The sequence below is a fragment of the Gallus gallus genome, chromosome 1 (genome assembly GCF_016699485.2).
Source record: "Gallus gallus isolate bGalGal1 chromosome 1, bGalGal1.mat.broiler.GRCg7b, whole genome shotgun sequence".
In the NCBI taxonomy this organism is placed as follows: domain Eukaryota; kingdom Metazoa; phylum Chordata; class Aves; order Galliformes; family Phasianidae; genus Gallus; species Gallus gallus.
In genome coordinates this window covers 13,159,299-13,165,919 of record NC_052532.1, presented here as the reverse complement: position 1 = coordinate 13,165,919, position 6,621 = coordinate 13,159,299, and positions in this window count along the sequence as shown.

Sequence of the window (6,621 nt, the reverse complement as noted above, 5' to 3'; positions counted from 1 at the left end):
GAGGCGCGCTTCCGGCGGGCGCTGCGCGGGCGCAGAGCGGCGCTGTCGCCTCCTTTCTGTGAGATGGGAGGTGTGTGCGTGCTGTCGGCTTTGGGGCAGCCTCGGCGCGTTGCTCGTATTCCAGGAGATCAGTTATTAAATCGGCAGTGAACACCGTCCCCCTTCTCTCTCTGCCATTTTCTTGATAAAATTCCACCTCGCTGCGGGTTTCCCCCCTCAGAGCGCCCTGTCCCCGGGGCGGGGTCGGCCCTGAGTGGCGACGCCGAGCGCAGACGCCATGGCGTGTAGGGGGGCGGTCTGCAGCGGGGGGGCCATTGGAGGGTCCGGGCGGGCTGCCGGGGAGCCAGAAGTCCGTGTTCTTCACAGAAGCAATGCTTCATCATAGCTAAAATCAGTAGGATGCTCAAGCAAGCCGTGTTCAACGTCAGCTGCTCCAGAGCTGGTCAGCTGTAAACTGCAAAACAGGCCTAAGTCTCAGCCACTCTCCCCTCCTCGTGCTGCTCCACAGAACTGTACTATTCAGGAAAGTCAGTTTTCCACCTAGTAAACTATTATTGGCAGTTTCTGTAACACCAAGTTGGATGTTTTCTCTGTGCAGTGCTGTGTGTAGAGCTGATGTCTGCTGAGCTTCCTGTCGCCACGCAGCACTGAGTTAGGATAGGCTGTTGTGTTTCTTATCAGATAGAAGCAATCCAACTAGGAAAATCCAGGCTAATCATCTGAAATCTTGTTTTACAAAGTGTTCTGAACATAAGGAATGTGTCCGAGAGGCTGGACTACCAGGAGGTTTCATCCATGCCAGGAAATGCAGTTCCTGACACAGGGAGCGGCCCCGTGCAAGCCGTGCTGCAGGCAGAGCCTGGGCAGTAAAGCGGCCAAGTGCTGGGCACAGCCTGCGGGAAGGGTCCTTGGCAGGAGGCAGGGTTGGGCTGGGAAGGGCTCCAGCAGTGTGCTAGCACAGGCAATTCCATCTCAGAGCCACGCGTTCCACGTTTCTGGGCATGCTTTGGGTGTATGGGTGTAGATAAACATGCACAGACGTGCAGGAAGCAGTACTGTCAGTTTTCATTTCCTCTTTAAAATGTTTACTTTTTCTGCTGGATTTAAGGGCTTTTTCCTTAGCTTATCAAATTCTCCCTCAAAAGTACACTTTTTTTTTTTTTTTTGAACTATTTTCCTAACCCAGGATCTCCCCTCTGCCTCAGATTGAAGCACAGTACTTGTCACAACCTCTGCCTCAGTACTGACACAATAAAGCTTTTCTACTGCTGTTCTGTGCTGCTCCAGAAAGAAGGCCCTTCATGCCTGCCTTCTGTGCCTCATGTTTTCCTTTTTAATATATGCAGCCAGTGTCTGAAAGAGCTGAGTGCTAAGAGAGTGCTACAGCCCTCAGTCTCTCTGTCTCTTGCCCACAACTCTGTGAGTGTGGTGAATCTCAAAAGCGGTGAGAACTGAGGATCTCTCTGCTCAGTGTGAGCTATCTCCTACATCTACCAAGATCCTGTCCCTCAGAGTTAATTCACAAGAGCTGTCAGAAGTCGTGTTCCTTCCCCGATGAAATGTTAATTTTAATGTAGATTTCGGGTGACGGTATTACCACAAGTCACACACAGCAATGACAATTGCTAGTAGTTCCTGGGCTGTCTCAGAAGCTAATGATTGAGAAGGCTATTCACAGTTATTTATACTGCCAGACTCCAAATCATGGGGCAATACCAGAAAAGTCTCCATACATAATTTGTTGTTGTTGTTCTGGAATATTCGTGTGTGTAGGCAAATCCTTATTCCCTTAGCAGTTCACAGTGAAAATATACTGAATGCCCTAAAACCTCTGCACTGTCACTGCACGTGCCGTGTACTTAAGCAGAAGCTTTGATACTGCAGAGGGGATCCAGTTTCTGTCACAAGGACAGAAGTGCACAAGGACTGCATTGTAACAGTAAGACCAAAAGCACCATGTACTGCATACCTTCAAAAATAAAAGTGGAAACTGTCGCTAACACATTTAGTGCAATGCAAACCTAAACGCCGGGAAACCGGGTGTTTCAGAATTGGACAGGGAACCCTCGATTGCATTTCTAATAGTAGATCTCTGTGATTTCAGTTTTGCTGTTACTGTTATTTGGCTGCCCATACTGCTTTAGTACCCACATAACCTATGTCAGAAGCATTTTCAGCTGCAGTGTAGGCACATCCTTTCAACAGAGAATTTGCATTGGAGGCAAATTAGTTTCTGTGGAACGGAAAATCCATCTCTACGTGAAGCTAGCCATGCTTTTTTTTCTTTCTGTTTGGTTTCTCCCTTTTTAGTTTCTGCATATTCAAAAGATCCTTCCAGTTCCAGCATTCCTCGTTTCAGATGCATCTCTGTCAAGCTGTAAAATAAAAAAGCAAAGCATCAAACTGTGCATTTGAAAATTAAAATTAAGCTTCTCTTCTATTTTACAGTTAGATCTGCCTGATCTCATTATGCTGGGATTTATCTCAAAGACGTTTTACCAGACCTCTCTGAGCCATTAGCTATCCTAGAAATTTGAATCCTTGCTAGACAGAGAATTACAGCTTAAGATAAACTGATTATCCTCATATTATGTCTCCTACTTAACAAAACAGCAATGTCTCATATGGAAATGCAATCTAAAATTCAGCATTCAGCAAAGGTCATTAGGGAGATGCAGCTTCAAATCAAGAAATGTTGTTATTCAGCTAAAAATGCAATAAAAGAAAACCGATACTGGTGCTTTAACTGTATGATCTGAATATATAAATGCAATCCAAGCACCTCCACACCTCCAAGACAATACTTTTGAGATGGTTTTAACAATATCTTTTTACAATTAGGCTATTTTAAAATGGGCTATTATAACAAAGAGTGCTCACAATATCCGTATGGTTTAGGTAAACCTGCAGCTTCCAGATGGAGAAACCTTCCTTTATAGCTCTTACGCATCTAACTCAAGCAACAACGAAGCAGGAGGACCAGGATTAGCAGGGGAGGTTCTGAATAAACAACGTCCTTGTAATTTATCCTGCATTTATCTACGTGGTACATAAACAGTTCCATGCCAATTTCGGGATGCCGTGTAGCCTTATGAAGTGGGTAGATGACAGAGATGAGATTCTCAGAGTGACAGTCTGCTTCCTTCAAACTCAGACTACAGATTTCACCCTAAGAAAGAGCAGCTTTGCATTTTACACTAAGTAGCTCTTCTAGATCAGCATTCCTCATGAACAGTACAGCACTTTTGGTTTTTAAGCAGGCTGTGGTGTCCAAACTGGTAGGAATTGCACCAAAACCTGTCATAAAACATGGTCTGAATTAAACAATTCCAGTTAATTTCCTGGGGGAGTGAGGTTTCTGTGCTCATTACTGTGCAGCAGCGACCAAACTGGGCACAGAGTACTGAAAGATAACGCCGTTCCTATGCTTCATGAAAATGAGCGGCCGGGAAACTGCAGCCAAGGAAGAAGCTGTGGTATCAACTCACATTGCTTTAGAACCCACACTGGGGAGAGATTGTGTTACAGACACCCTGTTAAAAAAAGAAAAAGAAAGAAAAAAGATCCAGCCCGTATATCTGACTGGTTGCTCACAGAGTAATATCTCCACCTCATGAAAATACGCCACGGAGCAGCAGTGAAAGTGATATAAATCGGAAATCTGCATGTTCCTACCTGATTCATGTAATAACCATGTGGCAACACAGAGTCTGAACACCACGCTTTGAAACCAGCACTGTTTTACTTCTGGACTAGAATGACAGTCTTGATATGAGTAAAGTATGGTCATATCAAAGGGATTTTCTTTCAGCTGTATAGATAAAATACTTCTTCCAAATAAAGAAGTTCCTGTCAGCAGGATGCACTGTCACGATCAGGTTACTATGGAGGTAGTCTGGAAGCACTGTCCTGACTTGCAGATTGATTCAACTTCAGTCAGCAGGCAATGGCAGCTCAGCATCAGAACAGCACTGCTTAGGAGAAAGACCTTCAAAACTGCTGAAACCAGCACACAGTAAAAGCATTAACGATTGAAATTGCCTGCAGCTAAACTACTGGTTAGTGCTGGGTTTGCTTTTGTGGAGTCATCGTGTTCACTGCTTATTTACAATTCACTATGTTCTTAAAGCAATGATATAGTATTGCACTTAATGAACATGCCGAAATGCCGCTGCCAGGGATTGCATTTAGCTTAGCCAAGCAAGAATTCAAACAAGCCTAAAAACTTGGCTAAAAAAATGATACTTTTTTGGAGAGGAAGTTGGTTTCTTGTGTATGAAAAAAGCTATGCTGAGTATATCAATCAAGCTCTATGTATGCTTTTCATGTCAGCTGCTCACTGGCATCGAGCTGATTATTTTTATCATTACTACGTATAGGTTATCCTCCAGCTAATGAAATTGCAAGTAACTTTTCAGTCCCATGGCTTCTGGGCAATAAGTGCAAGAGCCTGCAGGCCATTGACATCAGTCCTTTGCACTCTTGAGCTGTAAGGAAATCTGTGCAAATTCAACATGAAAACCATTGGCTGAATTTACAACATTTCATTTGCTCATTAAGAGAGCAACTCCTTTGAAGCTGGTGATTAAAAACTGTCTTCAGGGAATATTATAGTATTTCGTCTGACTGAAGTTCTTTTTCTCTTAATAGTATTTGTGCTCTGAAATAAGAAAGGAGGACCTGTCACCTAGTGCTAAGCAACTCACTACCTGAGTTCTGAAGACATTTATCAGGAAGATAAATGGGAGGAGTTTGGATAGTTAATAACAAAATACTCTTTCCGAGACCAGTATGCCAAATTCAGCCTGATACAGCAACTTAATAGGAAATTACTGTGGGTAAGTTCATCTGATTTAGCAAAACAGATAGGTTTCTTCTTAGCTTTTAGCAGGCTTACTACAGAACAAGGATTTTAGAAAACAGTTCTTTTTTTGGTTTTTTTTTTTTTTTTTTGCTTCTGTTGGCATTCTATTAAAGTGTTCCTTCTGCACCTTCCCTTGGCTACAGCCACATTCAGGTGCTTTGTTTTACATCATTATTCTAATTTGATGATGGATAACTTCCCCAAACTCCAACATTTATTTCAACCTTTTGCCAATCTCAAGGAAGAGTCACTTTAAAGAAAGTAATCAAAAGGGCACACAGATTGCTAGAATAATCCAGCAGATGTTCCTTCTATGTTCAGACATCGTGCAGGTAACAAAGTTGTGAGCATCTGTTCTTAAGGATCTGTGTAAGGAAACCTTTAGCAAAAATGTTATTGATGCTACTCTTGCAGCTTATGATATAGTACTTAAACTTTCAATCTTTGATCTCTGTAATCTCAGTAATGTTTAAGAAAGTGTTAGCAAATGTAAACTTCAGACTGTATAGTTTAACATAGCTAGCAATACATCATGAATACAGACCTACCCATAGTAGCAACCGATTCAAGGCAATTTTTATTTAGCTCTACAGTTCCCCATTGTGACTGAACTGGGAAAGCAATGTATATAGGTATTCAGCTTTATAGCTCTATCCAACCTCTTAGCTAGTTTAAACCCTGCACTGATTTCCATAGTGTTGTAGATTCTCTGAGGTCCATGATGCCACTATGGGCTAGCTGAATTTCATATCTTTATTGATGATCTGTATGAGGGATTTGAGTGCACCCTCGGTAAATTGGCAGATCACACCATGTTGGAAGGAAGTGTTGATCTGCCTGAGGGTAGGAAAACCCTACAGAGAGATCTGGGCAGGCTGGATCACTGGGCTGAGGCCAATGGGATGAAGTTCAGCAAGACCAAGTGCCAGCTCCTGCACTTTAGTGACAACAACCTCATTGATTGCTACAGGCTTGGGCAGAGTGGATGGAAGACTGTGCAGGGGAAAAGGATCTAAGGGTGTTGGTTGACGCTTAGCTGAACACAAGTCAGCAATGTCCCAGGTAGTCAAGAAGACCAATGGCTTGTGTCAGAAATAGTGTTGCCAGCAGGACAGGGAGTATTTGTACTCAACTCTGGTGAGACCACATCTTGAGTATTGTGTTCAGTTCAGCCCTCTACAACTACCTGAAAGGTTGTGGCAAGGTGAGGGTCAGCCTCTTCTCTCAGGTAGCCGTGATAGGGTGAGAGGGAATGGCTTTAAGTTGTGCCAGGGGAGGTTCAGGTTGGAAGTTAGGGAAAACATCTCAGAAGTAGTGGTCAGACACTGGAATGGGCTGCGCAGGGAGGCGGTGGAGTCGCTGTCCCTGGAGGTGTTCAAGAAACATGTAAGATGTGGTACTGAGGAACGTGGTTTAGTTGGCAATTTTGGTGGTAGGTGGACAGTTGGATTAGATGATCTTAGAGGCCTTTTCCAACCTTAACGATACTGTGAATTGGAGTTCTCATTCATCCCTTTGCACTGGACTAACCAGCTCTTTCAAACTAGTTCTCCACACTCTCTTAATATCCAGTAAGACAGAAACAGACAGCTCCAAAATGTGGTTATCCATTGTACTCTGGAGACCTCTGTTAGGATGGTTACTCAGAAATATCTGCTGGTGGCACTTATCTCTGAACTAATGAATAGTTCAACAGGTAAAGATACCCAACTTCAAGGCAGATGCAAATCTTATCCTGACCTTCAGGCTAGTAGCAC